This window comes from Ovis canadensis, chromosome 4 (genome assembly GCF_042477335.2).
Source record: "Ovis canadensis isolate MfBH-ARS-UI-01 breed Bighorn chromosome 4, ARS-UI_OviCan_v2, whole genome shotgun sequence".
Lineage (NCBI taxonomy): Eukaryota > Metazoa > Chordata > Mammalia > Artiodactyla > Bovidae > Ovis > Ovis canadensis.
Genome location: NC_091248.1, coordinates 99,830,225 through 99,851,335, shown reverse-complemented (window position 1 = coordinate 99,851,335; position 21,111 = coordinate 99,830,225). Strand labels below are relative to the sequence as shown.

At 38.1% G+C, this 21,111-nt stretch overlaps 1 protein-coding gene and 1 pseudogene across 1 annotated transcript in view; one reads left to right on the top strand and one right to left on the bottom strand.

The window, feature by feature from the left end:
* KCND2 (potassium voltage-gated channel subfamily D member 2) overlaps window positions 1–21,111 on the bottom strand; it is a 564,371-nt gene that overhangs the window by 348,119 nt on the left and 195,141 nt on the right. The window lies entirely within an intron of this gene.
* LOC138439720 (ATP synthase F(0) complex subunit C3, mitochondrial pseudogene) lies at window positions 3,938–4,521 on the top strand (annotated as a pseudogene).

The window sequence follows — 21,111 nt, the reverse complement described above, 5'->3', positions numbered from 1 at the left end:
GATTCCCAGAGGGGAACAAAAACACCCTGACATCACACACACATTCCTTCTTGGCATGGTAGCAAGCAAGACAGAACACAGAAGAGGCTATGCAGGAATTAAGTACCTTCAAATCTCATGAGAAGGTTTATGTTTTCCTTAAAAATCAGTATATAGGAAATACCTGGTGAACCAATGAGGAAGGTAAATTTTTATGGTATAATTTCAGGAGAGAGCTTGTGGGGAACACAGATGCATGTATAAACCAAGATTATAAATTCTGAAGAGGAGACTTTGTCATCAATTTTATACCCAGGTCTACCATGTTGACCAACCCAAAACAGGGATTCAATTAATATTTAGTATTTACCTGGTAATGATGTGTAAATGATTATTAAACTGATGCTGAAGACTGGCAAATCAAGTATTTCTCAGAATTCACATTAATGTGTCTACTTTTATAGATCAAAGATGCAGCTAAGTTTGGAACTCAATTATTCTTCCGAAAACTACTATTTTGATTACATGTTTCAAAATAAAGCACTATCTGAAGATCCTCTGACTCAAAACCAATTTAAATCCTATTGTAACTGGTTGACTCTAGATTCTGAGAAAAATCTATTTCAGTTATTTCCTTAAATATGGCACCTACAACATATATTTGAAGAACAGTACACCCTAATTTCTCCTAAAAGGCAATTCAAAGTTCAGTGTTTTTCAAAACATTGTTTGCTTTCTTAATTAAGTGGAGACTTGATTCTCTCAGCCCAACAGTTCATATATGGAACAAAGTAGCATCAGGCATGGCTATTCCACCATCGACCTTCTTGAACCAAAACCCAGACACCCTGAACAAAATTTAAATTTCTAGATCAATGTTCTGACCTGAATAAGAAGGTTAATAAATATCTGTGAATTGAATACTGCATGAATATTATGGGGGAAAATCTCCTTAAAACAATATAATACGGTTTATAATTTCAGTAACTGTATATAAATAAACTGAAATGAATAAAAACAATTTATGTCAGGTTACATGTACACAATAAAATCTGATTTTTAATGATACACATATCAAGGCAGACAGAGAGATGTCCTACAAGATCACTTCTTAGTCTCAAAATGTATTTTTTAATGTAGGACTTTATGATTTCAAGGTATTTTAGATTTAATTGGACTTGCTGCTGCTACTGCTGCTAAGTCACTTCAGTTGTGTCCGACTCTGTGTGACCCCACAGACAGCACTCCACCAGGCTCCTCCATCCCTGGGATTCTCTAGGCAAGAACATTGGAGTGGGTTGCCATTTCCTTCTCCAATGCATGAAAGTGAAAAGTGAAAGGGAAGTTGCTCAGTCGTGTCTGACTCCGCGACCCCACGGACTGCAGCCCACCAGGCTCTCCCGTCCATGGGATTTTCCAGGCAAGAGTACTGGAGTGGGGTGCCATTGCCTTCTCCGTAATTGGACTTAGTTAATTCTTAAAATGCATCTTTAAAAAAATAAAATAGATAAAATAAAATGCATCTTACATGGTTTTATTACTATTTTGATCACGAAGTCGCCATGATAAACTGCTCTTAGTACCTATTAAGTTCTTCCCTAAAGGTCTAAATATTCATCTCCATTCATGCACACCTCTTCTTTCCTTTCCTTCCTACTTTCTTCCTCCATGACTTCCTTTCTTCCTTCTCCTGTCTTTTATTTCTTGCCTTCCTCCCTTATCTATATTATGTAAATATTATACCTTGTGTTAATGTCTTTATCTTTGACAAACATTATTCGAATTGATCTATATGAAAGATTTTATTTAAAGCCGAACAAACCAAAAATAATGCCTAGTAGTGGATGTGACGGGTGATGGAAGTAAAGTCTGATGCTGTAAAGAACAATATTGCATAGGAACTTGGAATGTTAGGTCCATGAATCAAGGTAATTTGGAAGTGGTCAAAGAGGAGATGGCCAGAGTAAACATCCACATTTTAGGAATCAGTGAACTAAAATGGACCAGAATGGGCGAATTTAATTCAGATGACCCTTATCTCTGTTACTGTTGGCAAGAATCCCTTAGAAGAAATTGAGTAGCCCTTATAGTCAACAAAAGAGTCTGAAATGCAGTACTTGGGTACAGTCTCAAATACAACAAAATGATCTCTGTTCATTTCCAAGGCCAACCATTCAATATCAGTAATCCAAGTCTAGGCCCCAGTCACTAAAGCTGGAAGAATCTGAAGTTGAACAGTTCTATGAAAACCTAAAAGAACTTCTAGAACTAACAGCAAAAGAGGATATCCTTTTCATCAAAAGGGACTGGAATGTAAAAGTAGGAGGTCAAGAGATATCTGGAGTAACAGGGAAGTTTGGCCTTGGAGTACAGAATGAAGCAGACCAAAGGCTGCTTTGCCAAGAGAGTTTTGCCAAGAGAACACACTCGTCAAAGCAAATGCCCTCTTCCAACAATACAATAGGTGATGCTACACATGGACATCACCAGATGGTCAATATTGAAATCAGACTGACTATATGCTTTGTAGCTGAAGATGGAGAAGCTCTATACAGTCAGCAAAAATAAGATCAGAGGTGACTGTGGCCCATATCATGAACTCCTTGCAAAATTCGTATTTAAATTGAAGAAAGAAGAGAAAACCACTAACCATTCAGGTATGACCTAAATCAAATCCCTTCCGATTATACAGAGGAAGTGATAAACACATTCAAGGAATTAGACCTGATAGAGTGCCTGAAGAACTATCAACAGAAGTTCATGCACTGTACAGGAGGCCATGATCAAAACTATCCCTAAGAAGAACTGCAAAAAGGTAAAACGGTTGTCTGAGGAGGCCTTACAAACAGCTGAGAAAAGAAGAGAAGCAAAAGGCAAAAGAGAAAAGGAAAGATATACCCATCTGAATGCAGAGTTCCAAAGAACAGCAAAGAGAGTTAAGAAAGCCTTCCTAAGTGATCAGTACAAAGAAATAGAGGAAAACAACAGAATGGGAAAGATTAGAGATTTCTTCAAGAAAATTAGAGATATCAAGGGAACATTTCTTGCAAAGATGGGCACAATAAAGGACCGAAATGGTATGGACCTAACAGAAGCAGAAGATACTAAGAAGAGGTGGCAGGAATACACAGAAAAACTATACAAAAAAGATCTTCATGACCCAGATAACCAGGATGGTGTAATCACTCATCTAGAGCCAGACATCCTGGAGTGCGAAGTCAAATGGACCTTAGGAAGCATCACTAAGAACAAAGCTGTTGGAGGTAATGGAATTTCAGCTGAGTTATTTCAAATTCTAAAAGATGATCCTGTTAAAGTGCTGTACTTAATATGCCAGCAAATTTGGAAAACTCAGAAGTGGCCACAGGACTGAAAAAGGTCAGTTTTCACTCCAATCCCAAAGAAAAGCAATGCCAAAGAATGTTCAAACTGTCACATAGTTGCACTCATCTCACACTCTAGCAAAGTAATGCTCAAATTCTCCAAGCTAGGCTTCTACAGTACATGAACTATGAAATTCCAGACGTTCAAGGTGGATTTAGAAAAGGCACAGAAACCAGATATCAAGCTGCCAACATCTGCTGGATCATAGAAAAAGCAAGAGAATTCCATAAAAACATCTACTTCTTCTTCATTGACTACGCAAAAGTCTTTGACAGTGTGGATCACAACAAACTGTGGAAAATTCTTCAAGAGGTGGGAAGACCAGACCACCTTACCTGCCTCCTGAGAAATCTGTATGCAGGTCAAGAAGCAACAGTTAGAACTGGACATGGAACAATGAACTAGCTCCAAATTGGGAAAGAAGTACCCCAAGACTGTATTGTCACCCTAGCCCCATTCCTTCAACCTCTGCTGCCGCGGCCGCCGCCACCTCCCTGGAAGAAAGGAAGCAGGAGAGGAGCCCACGTCTCCTGTCACCCAAGTCCTCCAGCTGCGCTGCCATGAAGAGTGCAAGATGTTCACCTGTGCCAAGCTTGGCTGCACCCCACCTCTGTCTGATCAGAGCTGGATCCAGAGTTGCATACAGACCAATTTCTGCATCAGTGTTATCTCGACCAGAGACTAGGACTGGAGAGGGCTCTACGGTATTTAATGGCACCCAGAATGGTGTGTCTCAGTTAATCCGAAGGGAATTTCAGACCACTGTGGTCAACAGAGATATTGATACGGCAGCCAAATTTATCAGCACAGGTGCTGCCACAGTAGGAGTGGCTGGTTCTGGTGCTGGTATTGGAACAGTCTTTGGCAGTCTCATCATTGGTTATGCCAGAAACCCTTCACTGAAGCAGCAGCTGTTCTCATATGCTATCCTGGGATTTGCCTTGTCGGAAGCTATGGGTCTCTTTTGTTTGATGGTTGCTTTCTTGATTTTGTTTGCCATGTAACAGAAATTACTGCTTGAAATGTTGGCATTCATATTAATTATGGATATAATTCTGTGTATCTTACAGTGACTCTGAAAACTGTAGTGTTGGTGTGATGGAAATGTATGTTATTTCCAAAGTCATTTCATTAAAGATGAAAACTTAAAAAAAAAAAGCCTATATTGTCACCCTGCTTATTTAACTTATATGCAGAGTATATCGTTAGAAGGACACATGCAGAAGCTGAAACTCTGGCCACCTGATGCAAAGAAATGACTCATTGGAAAAGACTTTGATGCTGGGAAAGATTAAAGGCAGGAAGAGAAGGGGACAAGAGAGGATGAGATGGTTGGATGGCATCACTGACTTGATAGACATGCGTTAGAGCAAGCGTCAGGAGTTGGTGATAGACAGGAAAGCCTGGCGTGCTGCAGTCCATGGGGTCACAAAGACATGACTGAGTGACTGAACTGAATTGAACTCAACAGTATGTAAAATGCCAGGCTGGATGATGCACAGGCTGGAATCAAGATTGTTGGGAGAAAATCAATAACCTCAGATATTCAGATGACACTACTCTTATGGAAGAAACCGACGAAGAACTGAAGAGCCTCTTGATGAAAGTGAAAGAGGAGAGTGAAAAAACTAGCTTAAAGCTCAACATTCAAAAAACAATGATCATGGCATCTGGTCCCATCACTTCACGGCAAATAGATGGGGAAACAATGGAAATAGTGACAGACTTTATTTTGGGGGGCTCCAAAATAACTGCAGATGGTGACAGCAGCCATAAAATTAAAAGACACTTGCTCTTTGGAAGAAAAGCTATGACAAACCCAGACAACATATTAAAAAGCAGAGACATTACTTTACTGGCAAAGGTCCATATAGTCAAAGGTATGGTTTTTCGAGTAGTCATGTGTGGATGTGAGAGTTGGACCTTAAGGAAAGTTGAGTGCCAAAGAATTAATGCTTTTGAACTGTGGTGCTGGAGAAGACTTGAGAGTCTCTTAGACAAAGATTAAACCAGTCAGTCCTAAAAGAAACCAGTCCTGAATATCATTGGAAGCACCGATGCTGAAGCTGAAGCTCCAATACTTTGGCCACCTGATGCGAAGAACTGACTCATTGGAAAAGACCCTAATGCTAGGGTTTGAAGATTGTAGACAGAAGGAAAGATTGAAGACAGAAGGAAAGATTGAAGACAGAAGAAGAGGAAGACGGAGGATGAGATGGTTGGATGGCATCACCGACTCGATGGACAGGAGGCTGAGCAAGCTCCTGGAGTTGGTGATGGACAGGGAAGCCTGGCGTGCAGCAGTCCGTGGGATCGCAAATATTCGTACATGACTGAACGACTGAACTGACTGAAATTGAACACATTTTTATCAAGTGGATACACTAAGAGTACTAACAATGAGCATAAGATGTTCTAGGAGAGCATAAGGAAATTGTTCCACCACTATGACCAACTCATGATGACATCTAGATCGAATTTTTTACTTATATCTATAAGATTGTGGGTACTAAATTAAGCACTTGACCTCTGCTGCCACAAATCCTAAATTGTTCCTGGAGAAAATGAGGCTGCCTGTGGACACTTTTGATCGGAGGTGGACTGGTCCTCAAGTCCCTTCAGCTTCATAATAAGTTTCCAAGCTGCTCACCTGACTTCCAAAATAAATATCTTACCTTTTATGATCAATAAAAGTCCAATCTTCCAGACTTTTACTATGAAGCATAATCCATAATCCCTACTCTTCAAATTCTAATTCATCAAGTCAGAGAAGTGATTTTTTTTTTAAGGAAATATTATCTAAGAGGCATGTATCCCTAAAGGCACTCCAAACTTTATTACTGGATAAAGCTGGATCACATTTGTTAGCCATTCAGAATCTGACAACACAGACCTGCAGTCTAATGTGATGGCTTCAGTTTGTTTCCAGTGGTTAGTACAAAAAACCACTAGTTTCAAATCTAGAAACATATTCTCTGTATTGTTCAGTATCTGATAAGAAACAGGTAAAACAAATTACTATACTGTTCAGTGGCATATATGTAACTACATAATACAGGTTTATCTGATTACTTGAAAATAAGCTCTAGAAGGTTAGAATATTATCATATTACCAACGTGATTTTTTGGTACTTGTTTTTTTTAATCTTATGCTCCTTCCCCTAACTCAGGTAGTTAGAATATTTCATTCTCATTGTATCAATTAGTGACCAACATGCCAGAAATAAAATTAGATAAAACATAGCCATAGGATTTTGAGTTTCAAAACCCCAACAATTTGGAAGAGTGCAGAATGTGTAGATAAAAGCTGTTCTTCCTATGTTAGCTCCCTCTCCATGGCAAAATTCCATAGGCTAGGAAGAAAAAGAAAGTGAGAGGCAAAAAAGAAGAGTCTAGATATCACTGAGACATCGCTGAGAAAGGATGTTTGCTTTATCAATGTCCATGGAATAAATCCAGTGTTGAGAGAATAATGACAAAAACTTCAGATGAATCAGGACTCTCTAAAAGCAAGACTTGAGTAGGCATAGGCTAAGAGCAGCTCACAGAGTTGTCCTTAGTGCAGGGCAGGACAGGAGAAGCAAAATTTCTCCAGTGAAAAATGCACAGAGAGCCAGCAGACTGAATGTGTCCTTGGAATGAGGACAAGGAGGCTGCAGTGGCAACCTGCAAGGACCAGTGACCACAGACCAGACTGAAAGAAGGACGTCTCAGCGGGTGCCAGCAGGGATAGTTGATGACACGGAGGGCCAGATGGCCCCCCACCTGGCAATTTGTAGACACAGTCCTGGAGGAGAGTCGGTGAAAGCTGATTGAGATTGAGTTTCTGCCACTTGATGGAACTGAGGCCCAGAATACAAATTAAGTTCAGCTAGAGAAAAATATAGAAAACTGTTTCTTGCATACTTTAACACCTGAGCTAATACACTGAGATCTCTTTCTGTTACAAGTCTATAAATGACTCATAGGACAACTCTTATTAATCAAATATTGCATTTTAATTACTGTATTAACATAATCCACCTAATTATTTTATTTATCTCCTACTCTATATTTCCTAACTAAACTACATATCATCATTATTTTATTTATAGACTACCCTTCATTCCTGAATCACTGTACATACTAATATCTACCATGAGAATATTTGTCTACTCTACCCTGGGTTTCCTCTCTATTTGTTTTTTTGTACTCCCCTTAAGCTTGTCAACAGTGATGACAGCCAATTTTGACTGGAAATAATGTAATCTTCGTATATATAACAACAATAATTTATCCATCTCAGAAGTATAATAAAATCTGATGGTCTTCCCTTCTTTTATTGTTTGTGTGTCTCTTTTCCTTTTAAGCTCTGTACTTCTCAAGTCTGTAGTCATATTTTAAATTATCATGATCAACATTTCAGCCTTCATACTCTTAAGTCCAATTTCCTAACATTTCCATCTGGTTAGACCAAGTATCACATGGCTGAGGATCTAAATTCCAGATCTTAATTTTCTTTAATATAGCACACAGCACCTTCATGGGGCAGCAAAGTCTCCTAAAGAAAGCTGAGAAAACACTTCCATTGCCCAAATATGGAACCAACATACTTCATTGAGAAACGGAAAAATGGGAAAGGGTAGAAATGATGGATTCCATTGAGGCCAGCCATAATGTATACACAAGTGTTATATATTCCAGAAGGAACTATAGTTCAATTTAATTATTTAGATTTCTCCTGAATTCTGTTGTTATTAATATTATTATCATTACTAATGTTCAGTCTAAGGTTAGATTGGTTCTAAATTGTATGACTGCACAATTCATTTTTTACCAAGGTTCTCCATTTATGACAACCATCGTTACCTTGTGCTTTATACTATTTTCTGTAAAAATGAGATGATGCCCTTCCTGTACATCCAGTTACTTTCAAAGTTTAAGAAACACAAGCTTTTGAAAACATAATGCAAACTATAAGGAATGGGAAGGTAGACAGTCTAAAATTTACTGTCTATATATATAAATTTTAATATTCACTACATTATTCATGTTTTCTTCCTACAGCTTTGATGTCAATAGTTTCCTATGATGCAAATACATCTCATTTCTTTTTTCTTAAATTCTGCCACTCCTGTGAGTCTTAAGTAGAAGACAATGTGTCCTCTGACATCTACTAATGGACAATGATTGCAGATGAACGCAGGTGGGAAATGCTATTTCAGGGTAATAGCTCACACCTGGAAAGGTCTATTTTTTTCTCTAAGATCTTTTTACACAGCAGTGAAAATAAACTAATTAGGTCAAAGCATCACATTGGGACCCATGAGATTTAACAATCTCTCTAGTTTGTGTCCCCGCAAGAGGCCACCGTCCAAAGGCAAACAAGCAATAAACTCCAAACCAGAATAGGAGCTCTTGGCTTAACCATTTCTCCTTTTAGTATAGTTTCTCCTTCAGTTCCCTGCATATGAATTCCTGCATGGTTCACAGAAGAGAAAATTGGGATAGAAAAATAAGTAAAATGCAAGAAAGGAAAGAAAAATAAGAAGAAATGGTGTTTCCTAGAACCATAGCCTGTGCTCAGACCCAAGTGCTACAAGGTCCTGCTTATGAGAGACAGGGCTCACAACCGCGGCTCAGGAGTGTGATTTGTCAGCCTCCCTGGGCTTCAGTGAAAACTTACACCGACAGCACCGAAAGAGATGAAAATTCCGGGCATGGGCACACTTGCTTTTTTTCCCTTTGATAGTTTTTTACCCACTGCACAAAAGGAGAAAAGGAAAAAAGTAAAACTAATAAGAACTTGCTATCTTTTTCTGGTAGATCCCTCCTGCGGTTTAGTTAAACGCTCCCAGGAAGCTTGACCTCATCACCACCTTTAGGACACAGGTCGGGGATCTGAGGGAGTTGGGCCTCCCACAGCACTGGACCCATTTTTTATTGTTTCACCAGTGCTTCTTCTAAATGCAACTGAAGCAAGTCTAGCTTTGATTCACTGGAACCCCTTAACAAATACTTTCTAGCTATTTTTCCCTTACCTAAACTTCTGGGCACTTAAATTTTCCATTTGTTTAACAAACAGTTGTTGATCATCCATAACACACCTGCATGACGAAAATGTAAGGAGATGTAAAGACGTAACGTTCTAGGCCCTCAACAGTAAGCAAATGGTATGACACATGCCTACCCTGTATTTAAAAATGAAAGTGTTATTCACTCAGTTATGTCCAATTCTTTGAGACCCCATGGACTGTAGCCTGACAGGCTCCTCTGTCCATGGGATTCTCCAGGCAAGAATACTGGAGTGGGCTGCCATTCCCTTCTCCAGGAGATCCTCCCAACCCAGGGATCAAACCCAGATCTCCCACATTGCAGGCAGATTCTTTACCATCTGAGCCACCAGAGAAACCCCACCTGTATTTAACCAAAACTTAAAAATGCATTTCTTTTAAAAATATTGTTAAAAGAACATAATTTCTCAGTTATAAAATTATCATAATCTCATCACTTATCTTAACATTTCATGCTTTCTTCAAACTTTGTCTGTTGCATAAACCATCTTATGTTTTAATCCTGTTGTTATACTACAAGTATTACTGCATGTTTGCTCATGGTCTCAATACTGAACTAATTTTGATGATTATAAAATGTCATATTACTTCTACCATTGAGTATTAGTCTATATATATATATTTTAAAGTTAATCATCATTTCATCCAATACTCATTTATCAAGCATTTACTACATGCCAGGTAATAGTGCTAGCTATCAGGAATACAATGTGTTTTCTATGTTCCAGAGGTAACAAAGTGGGAGACAGACTTATTTATAAACAAGGGATTAAATGCAGTGAGATATGTGCTCAGAGATCTGCTAGTAGATTGAACCATATTACACTGAGTGTCCTGAGGGCTAAAAATGACCAAATAATAGCTGTCTGAAATAGCTCAAATGAATACAATGTGTATGTAACCCCTGGTGACAGAAGACAGAGTTTCAGAGAAAAGGTAATATTTGAACAGAATTCTGAAGAGATTTGGATTTTACACAGCACACAGACAGGGAGAGCAGTGCTGCTCCATCTCTTATCTATTTTAATTCAACCAAAGGACATGACACTCTCTGTTCACAATGGCTTAACACTGCCACGACGCTCGACAAGGGGTTACCACCTCTGGTTGGGGGATATGAGTATTTCTGAGAAATGGGAGAGGGACCTCTACAGTTTGAAAAACTTCCAGATAATACTGATTATGATCCTCTTCTCACCCTCCTCAAGTCCCCTTCCTTCATCCTCTAGAAAGTCAGAGCTGGAGGTATAAGACCCTCCCACCCACCGTATGACTGAAGCTGGGAGGGGTAGTTGGGCAATAGTAAGCGATGGATATGGAAACAGGCAGGATCCAGACTGTGAAAGGCTGTGGATATCGGGTTAGGAAATTTGTCTTTTCAATTGATGGGGAACCACTGGAGGGTTTTGAAGTAGAAAGGTGAAATGACTAAATTGGGACTTAGAATAACATGTCTGGGAATAAAGCAGTAGACAGACTAACAAGGAAGAGACCGCAGATGAAATGAACAATTCTCCAGGACAGAGACAAAGATGTTCAAGCTCAGGCAATGGCAGAGGGGTTATCCTTTTTAAAATTATCCCTATAAAATCAATGATCAGGAATGGTGTTACTTGGCAAAACATTACAACTATTTTCATTTCTCTTAAAAGCTATTTTCAAATTGTTCTCTAAAAATGATAAGTGTGCACATATACAAGTATCAGTTCAGTTCAGTTCAGTCGCTCAGTCATGTCCGACTCTTTGCAACCCCACGGATCGCAGCACGCCAGGCCTTCCTGTCCATCACCAACTCCTGCAGTTCACTCAGATTCACGTCCATTGAGCCAGTGATGCCATCCAGCCATCTCATCCTCTGTCGTCCCCTTCTCCTCCTACCCCCAATCCCTCCCAGCATCAGAGTCTTTTCCAATGAGTCAACTCTTCGCATGAGGTGGCCAAAGTACTGGAGTTTCAGCTTTAGCATCATTCCTTCCAAAGAAATCCCAGGGCTGATCTCCTTCTGTATATTATATTCACACACACGTGCACATACATATATATATATATATATATATATATATATATATGGTATGAATGATATTCCATTTTAAATGTCTCTACAAAACATTATCCTTGTCTAGCATGGCTTTATCCTTGCCATGCTAGACAAGTAAATGTACATTTATGATGTTTCTTTAAGTTATTAAAAACACTGTAGTTTCTATGTCAAGAGGTGTAATAGTTCCAATGGACATATATAATTGTAAACACACCTGAAGAAATACAGTATGCAATCTGGGCAATCTTTATAGAGGCATTAACATACAGAGATATGTCTTGAGGGAAGCTATCAGGATGAATGGAGTAATACAAATCTTGTCGTCTGAGAACTGCTTGAAAGAATTGGTGATATTTACATTAGAGAACAAAATACTAAAAGGATAAGAAATGACTGTCTTTAAATATTTGAAGATCTGTCATAGTGAAAATATTAATGTTTTGATTGATTCAGGAGATGTCTTCTAGGATTCATCTAGGATGAATGAGCATACATTTAGTGGCATTAAATGTAGATTCATCCTGAGGCCATGGGCTTTAGGAATTAGAACTGATCAACAGGGATTTATGTTGTTGAATGAAGTAATACCCTTCCTACCACTGCATCCTAATCTAAGGTCTCAGGAACAGTTGTGAATGGAGGACTGTGTGTGTTTGTGTGTGTGTGTTTATGAAAGAGACAGAGAGGGAGCGGTGATTAAAGTGAGAGAAACATAGGGTGATAGGCACCAAACACTGATGATGAGGCTGATTAACCCAGAAACTTTCCTTCCCTCAAAGACTGGACAGTTCTCCTTTCTCATCTGAGAGAGGACTAGATGATGACCTATTTTCTGAATGCTAAAAAGGCAGAATCCTCAGGGTCTTGTAACCATTCCATACCCACTAACTCTGCTTTCAACAAGCTCACCATGACCAACCCCCTTAACTCCACGGGGAGTACTTTTTTTGTCCTTAGCTAAACGTATTTTCTGCAGTAATCGATACTCACCTCTTCCTCCTTAAAACTAGTTTTCCTGGTCATTCTCCCCGCCAAAATTTCCCCCCCCCTTTTCCATTGAACTGTAAGCTCAGTAGAAGCATAGACCATGTTTGTTTTGCTTATTTCAGTGTACCTAGATCTCAGTATAGCACCTCACAAAATGTAGGTCTTCCTTTCATTCTTTACCAGCTCATTCTTCTCTACCTGACCTTTAAATACAAGTATTTCTCAGTTGCTGATTTCTTCTTACTTGTTCTTTGACTTTGATGAATCATCTTCAGGGTAACCACAAGTTATAAAGACTCATAGCTAACATCTATGCTGATATTCTAAAGCTGTACATGTTAAACCTTTTGGTCCAAATAACCCTTCAGACACTTAGAAAGTAATGAGAACCCAAAACAGCTTTTGTTTAGGTGCATTGTGGTTACAGATATTAATCATGCTAGATATTAAGATTAAAAGTATTGATTCATTAAAAATAAAAGAAAAATTCCATTGGATATTTATAAAGCATGTTTTTATGAAAAATATCTTTGAAAGTAAACAATCAGTGGGAGAGAGGCATTGTTGTACATTTTGCAAATGTGTGGCTTAATATAGGCAGCTGGATATATGCATTCAATCTCTTATACTCTGTTTTGTTTGAAGTATGTGAAGAAAATCTGGCTTCACAAAAATATATATTTGAGAAAGGGAATAGTAGTTCAACAGCTTTATCAGATAATTATGGATATGCTTCAGTACTAGACCAAAACTTGGGAAGTGGTAGATGCTTAAAAGTTGATTTCAATATGGAATCTGAAAACAGACTGTTATAAACTGAATCATGTTCCTCCAAATTTATGTTTGAAGCACTAACCCCATTGTGACTGTTTTTGGACATAGAGCTTTCAAAGAAGCAACTAAGATTAAATGGGGTTTTAAATGTGAAGCTCTGCTATAAAGTGAATGGTAACCTTGTAAAAAGGAGAGAGATAACAGGGATGAAAAAGTCCCTGTGAGGACGTAGCAACGGGATGGCCATCTGCCAGTCAAGGAAAGAAGGCTCAGGAGAAATCAAATCTGCTGGCACCTTGATCTTGGTTGGATAAACAATGGTCGGAACTTTGAGAAAACAAATTCTTGTGGCTTAAGCCATCCTGTTTGTGATATTATGTTATGGCAGCCCTAGCAAATGAACACACCCATCAGTGAGATGGACTCTGTAACATTAAAATCCATTGATTCAGCTTTCACTTTGAATGGATCTGTTATCTACATATAAGTTTGTAAAATCATATCTAGGTCATTTGGAAAACATTAATTCATTGAGACAGATTTTCCAAATGTTGACATATTTCATTATACTAAATAGAAAAGTCATCCTTAAAAAATATTCCAGTCCCATCAAGAATGTCTTTGTTAGATGTCAATCTTATAGTGACAGACACGAGTTTTTCAACTTTCTGATTTTCACCAGAAAATGTGAATTTTATTATTGATAACAAATATTGTCAGTAGTTTTTCTTCACATGAAGGGTTCATTTTATTCATATTTTGATATGTCAGCCAGACAACCAAATCTGAACAATCACAAGTTTGTCTATCTTGCTCTTTCAGGTAAAGATGAAGCTGTAAGAAAAAACTGTCTAGTTCAGCTCACAACTGAAGACAACCACACAAGTTTTTGGTTTTTTTTTCCCCTTCTACCTCCCCTCCCTGAGACAGTTTATATGGACTGCAATTTCTTTTTGGTCACAAGATTATTAAAAAGATGAGTACCCAAGGGTTGAAATTACTAATTAAATTACTAATTATTAAAATTAGTAATTTACTGGCTTTTAAAGGCTTCTTTTGCAAGTGAGGAATATAATGACTACAAGTGACTATGGCAAAACTATCAAAGGTTTTACCGAACATTGCTTTTGCACCATTAGTAAAAAGACCAACACAGTAGGGAAAAAAATAACATCTTAATAAAATGAAGTTAGATTTGATCTTGTGAATTCCCAGAAATGTCCTGGGGGAGCCCTAGAGGTCAATGAACCTCACTTTGAGTTTGGTTGTGTTGGAGAATCAGAAGGAATAGAGGTTACAAATTTAGAAGCAAACAGAGGACTTTTAAGAAATGTTTTAGGAGTGTCTGTGCTCTTTTGATAGTCTACACTTAAAGGTAAGAAATCAAGTTAGTTATAAATTAATTTCAATTTTTTTCTTTTGATTGAAAATCCATCACCAGTGCTCTAATTTAGTTCAGAAAACATCTCTCAATCAAATTATTTCAAATGTGCCTGAATGTTATGCACTACACCAGTCTCCTTCCAGTTTATTCCTCCTCCAGCCAGAGTTAACTCACTTACAGTTCTTTAGCAGCTCTCCACTGCCCTCAATATAAAGTCCCAAACGCTTTCGCATGGTTTGATTCTTCCTAATTGGACCCTCTTAACCTTTTCCTCTTTTGTCATTTACCACAGCTACATCAAACTTCATGATAAAGTTAAGCATATCTTCAGTTTCTTAAATATCTTTCTCTCCAGACTCCTAGTCATCACATATGTTATCCTCTTTGAATGAAATTCTTTCTTTTCTCGTGATATTCACTTTCTGTTCCTGCCATTTAATGCTATTGTTTCGACACTTCATCATTGTTCAATTCTGCTTCAGTAGCATCTGTAACCTCTTTTATCATAGCATTTATTACAGTATATTGGAATCGATTGCTCCACAGAATGTTGCCCCTGTTAGCTATTAAGCAGTACACTGTTAGTAGTCCTCACACCATCAACTAAGGCAGTTACCTGTTGACTTGGTTTTATAGATTTTTAATTGTAGAGATGTTTAAAGAATGTGTTGATATCCACATTAGAATATGATAAATGCGTTTTGTTTAAATGCCTTATGTTCCAGTATGTATATTATTCAAATTGAAAAATATAGCTCTGAAAATTTCATAGATGTTGCTTTATATTTTTACTGTTTCCATTCCCAACATTTTCAAATAAGATGTAAACCAACTGAAGTACCTAGAGCTTGCCAGATTTACCTTATAATTAAGATCATTGTTATACAAAATGGAAACAGAGGTGATTGTATGATCATACAGAAGGATACATGTTACAAAAATGTACAATTTTGAAAGATTTTCAGATATGTCAAAGACTAAAAAGAGGGAGAGAGAGATGTTGTCGTCTTTTTCAATTATTAGATAACTGGTATCTCTATAAATATGATAAAATATATACATATATAGATTTCTCTATAACTATGTGAGAAAAGAGCCACAATACCAATGAAGTAAAACTTACTCTAGCAGCAAACAAAAAAAAAGAATCTGAATTTTTAAAATTAATCAGTATTATCTTTTTAACAGATTCAAAGAATTCTTTCATACAAAGGTTCTTACAAAAATGGATAAAGATGTTCTCACACATTTTCCTATTCTTAGACTCTCATACTTGTTTCACATGTAAAATATACACATTCATTGCCAGCTTTTAATAATTCATTCACAATTCACTATCCTTACTACTGGAGCCTTGGCATTGCTAGGGTAGCACATGGCATTGCTAGAATAGTGGGTGAAATGTTGATTTGCCCAGCTCAGTCCTTCTCATTTGTGGATGTTAATGGTCTGAAGAGTTTTCTCATCTGGAGACAAAAAGTGGTCAGTCCAAGGTGCAGACTAAAATTCATGAAGACATCTGGTCTGCTGAATGATGTTTGAGCGTGCAGTGCAGCCCAGAGGGGTAGAGTGACAAGGCTCTGCTTACAATAGGACATTCCTGAACTGTGGCAGAGTGTGTGGGCAAAGGGCTGAGAGAAAGAATTATGTGCTATACCCTAGGAACTTGGGGTCCTTCTATAACTTAAACATGTGTGAAATAGCAGCAGATGCTGGTTTATGATCAAAACCACCCAATGACACCGACTTAGGTAAAATAAACAAGAAGCAAACCATGACAAAGGCACAGGGAGACACTGGGGGATCTGCTCAGAGGCCGCTCTCTCCAGCAAAGCAAACAAGAGAACGTGACGAGCTTGCAATGCCGAACTGGGAGTTTTCTGTATTCATCACATACACTTGGCAATGAAGGTATCCCCCATGGAGCTTTTTCCCACTTAAAAGAAGTAATATTATAAACGCAAGGGAGACCTGTAAACAAACAGTACATTGCCCCTGACGATATTTTCCAAAGAGAGTAGTGTATTCTACGGCTGCAGGAAGAATGATTACAACGTTTAAATTTAGCTTGGTAATTTCAGTTTTAAGAGTCAAGCCCAAAATTAAATCGATCATCAGCATCTTGAAAATGCTAACATGTAAATCACTTTTCAATGCTATAGAAGTTTCATAGAACATGAAGAATTTCTAAATTCTTTCTTCCATTTGATTTTTACTAAATGAATACCTTTGTCTTTAAGACATACAAGTGTTACAAAAATGAAATTTGGATAGGATTTTATATTTTGGGTAGGTTGACATATAGAGAATACATTTCAGTTTAAGTAAATATTATAAGAAATAGAGTTTAATTGTTATTTTTTTTCTTCCCTTCATTCATTGAAGCATTATGATTGAATACAAACCTAATTATATGCTCTTTTCATTTTAAACCTAGGAGATACTCTCTTATTAATTTTAAGAATACAATCCATTATTGATTCATCTAAGATAATTTACATATAAATAGATAAGTCAGTTTTTCCAGTAATCATGAACGGATGTGAGACATGAACCATAAAGAAGGCCCATGAATTGATGCTTCCAAACTGTGGTGCTGGAGAAAACTCTTGAGAGTCCTTTGGACAGCAAGGAGATCAAACCAGTCCATTCTAAAGGAAATCAACCCTGAATATTCATTGGAAAGCCTGATGCTGAAGCTGAAGCTCCAATACTTTGGCCACCTGATGCGAAGAGCTAACTCACTGGAAAAGACTCTGACTGAGGGCAGAAGGAGAAGGGGGTGACAGAGACTGAGATGATTGGATGGCATCACTGACTCAATGGACATGAGTTTGAGCAACCTCTGGGAGATAGTGAAGGATAGGGAAGCTTGGCATGCTGCAGTCCAAGGAGTTGCAAAGAGTCAGACAGGACTGAGTGACTGAACAAGAGAAGTCAGTACTATTTGAAGGTCATTCTCTTACTTCCAAAATAAAATTGGCAAGTCATAAAAAATGAAAATGAAACAGGAAGGGAGGAAGACTATAAGGGAGAGACAGAAGAATGTAAAAGAAATTTACTGAAATTTAGTAGGGAATTTAAAAAGGAATAAAAAAGAATGGTGTAGCAGATGAAGTGATTGAGAAGGCTGATTTGCCTGCTCCTCACAAGCGAGGGGGAAACATGATACAGCAAGGCATAGGGTCAGGCTTAATGTGCTTCCAGTATATCTCTAAAAACGATGATGTGACTTGGGTGAATGGCGCAGTATAGAATCACGGGATGGGGCTCTGCAAGCACACTCACAGTGAGATTTTGCTGTGCTAGATAACAAAGTGAAAGTGAAGTTGCTCAGTCGTGTCCAACTCTTCACGACCTGTGGACTGTAGCCCACCAAGCTCCTCCGTCCACAGGATTCTCCAGGCAAGAATACTGGAATGGGTTGCCATTTCCTTCTCCAAAATAACAAAGAGAGACTCTTAGGAGAGTTAAGTTACAGAGACAATACTGTGATAGAAAATAGAAAGTGTCTTCAGTATAAAAGTGGCTAGAACATACAGCAGTGGTAGGTGCAAATTAAACAGGTGATGTCGGCACTGGGGTCAACATGAAGATAGAATTCGAGCGTTTGCTTCAACTCTTTCATCACTGTATGCCATATTGCTTTGGATATTAACTACCCCACAGATAGCTGTTTATTGAATAGATGCTGAGAAACATTGCCTCCTGCAAGAATTACAAATCTGTGGCCTTGAGAATGCTGTCTCTGTGTGTGTGTGTGTGTGTGTGTGTATTTTCATTCCAATATCCCTTTGCAAAGTTGCAAAATGTTCTTTATAATGAGAGTGAATAGGGCAAGATGAATTTCTAGCAACCTAGATGGAGGGGCTGAGCCAAGATATTATTGTTTATTACTGTGTTTTTCACTCTATTATATACTCAGTTTGCACCTGTTACATAAATATAAACATAGCAGAGAAGAGCATAAAGAAGAAGAAACAATATACAAATTTGCAATACAAAGAAAACTAATTATATATACCTTTGAAAAACAATAGGGAGAGAGAAACAATTCTGAAGTTTTACTAGAAAGATTGAATCAAATTTCCCCACTTTGAGTAAACTTTGTCTTGCAATGTTTTCTTTTTTTCAAGACAAATCTGTGATCGCAGCAGATATTAACTGTGGAATTAAACTAGCAAGATGCATGCCAAACTAAAGGACAAAATAGCTCTGTCTTAAAGTTGTGGAGGAAAAAAAAAATGTCCTTCACATATTTGCCTTTAGATTAAGTGGTAGAATAAACCTGACTTCACAAATATTGTCAAGTAAGCTGACAATTTATTTTTAATTCCATTTACTGTGATACCTCCAATTATTTTCTTTAGTAGCTGGGTTCAGATTTCCTATATGGGGCTGATTTTTGGTCTCTGCTTATGAAATGAAAGATGAGGTCAAATCCATCTGTAGGGATGGATTGTTTATTAAAGAGGGGATCTATTTCTGGAGACATTACCAAAAAAAAAAAAAACCCTCTAGATCAAATGCATCTTTCTTCCTATGGCATCTGTTCTTAGCTTTCAGGGTTAGGCTCACCACCATTAACAGAAGAGATTATGACCAAAATATCCCACCACTTTAATTACTTGTGATTGATTTGCAAGGCAATGCTGATAGCATCATCTTAATTTGTTGCTCTGAATTGTATCTGACAAACCACTGGATAAACATATTCACTCTTTTCCTATAGGTCTTATGTTGAACCAGACTCTTCATATGTTTTATCTCATGTGGGCTTCATTCAGTTTCGTCAAGAGGTTAATACCATCTACAATTTGGAAATGACAACTTTAGAGACATTATTAACATGCACAGAGTTACAAACCCAATGGTGGCTGTGCTAGGGCTTGAATTCCCAAGGTTCTGATCCCAAAGCTTCATAGCTACGACGCTTCACTGACTTGAGAGTCAAGTTTCCATTGAAATAACATTAACTTTGGCATCAGTATCAACAGAAGACATTACAGTTTGTCAATGGCATAGATATCGCGAGAACTTCAGAAACACAGAGTCAATAACCATTTTCTCAGAAGCCTATAGGATAACCTACCACTTAAATGGGCTTCCCAGGTGGCTTCCCTAGCAGCACATATGTAAAGAGTCTGCCTGCAATGCAGGAGACCAGGGTTCGATTCCTAGGTCAGGAAGACCCCTGGAGAAGAGAATGGCTACCCACTCCAGTATTCTTGTCTAGAGATATTCCATGGACAGACCATGGGGTTGCAAAGAGTCAGACATAGCTGAGCACTAAATAGCAAACCCAGGTGGTTCAGTGGGTAGTAGGTAGGAGACAGTAGGTAGGAGTGGGTAATGTAGAAGACACAGGTATTATGGGTTTGATTCCTGGGTAAGGAAGATCCCCTGAAACAGAATGGCAACACACTCCAGTGTTCTTACCTGGGAAATCCCAAGGACAGAGAGCCTGGTGGGCTATAGTTCAGGGGGTCACAAAGACTTGGACATGACTGAGCACACACACACCAATTAAATATTTTTATCCATGAGAAGAATTAAGAAAATCACCTTATAGTTAAGCTTAGTGGGAAACAAGCAAGTTTATCTTGAAAGAATGTGGGAATTAATATATCCAAAATTATTATATCTTATTGTGTTCAAGTAGAGTTCAAATCCTCTGATAGAAAATAAAGAGCAAAATCACTATAAGAAGCAGTTTGCTTTTGATAGAAAGCCAAAATTTAAAATGCCAGCAGTATGTACCAGAACAGGAAGGGTTAGTAAACAAGGCGATAAAATGTATCATTTTGCTTTAAGAGCCAGCCAACATGGTAATAGGTTCTTCGAGGATGAGAACTATTTCCTGTCTGTCAAGGAGAGTAAAGGAAGACAAGTTAGTTCAGTTTCAACTGTCTTCCATCTTAGATGGGGGTCATTGTGCTTAGAATATATGGAGACTCTAAGCGGCTTTCTGGGAGAAAAACAAATAACAAACTCAAATATCCATTTAGGTGTGATCTGTAAGACTGATATTTAAGACGGCAGGATGCTCTTACTTTAGGGGTTAAGTTGAAGGTATAGTCTGACAATGGACTTCTGATATCTCCAAAGAACTGCCTCCCTCAGAGTCTAGGGAAATCTTTTAAACAGTATTGAGCTAATGAATAAATCATATTTGCCATAAACCCTTCCAACTGTATGGTCTCAGGTTAGAAAGAAGGGCCCACACTACTTTTAGACGAGGAAACAAGACTAACAGGAAGACTTCTGTGAAAGAGGAAGTCAAGGAACTGAGTCTGGTCTAGGGGAGGTAGCTGGAGGCAGAGAAGTAAAGTCAGAGGTCTGACACTAAGGTCTCCATTTAAAAGCTATAAGGTGGTGAAAACTAACCAGATGAGTTTGGGAAAATTCTGTGGCAAAAGATTTGCATCTTTTTCTTTTCCTAAAGGTATAACCCACAATGCTTCTGAGAGAAGTCCTGTATACAGTAGACCACAAGCTACATAAATAGC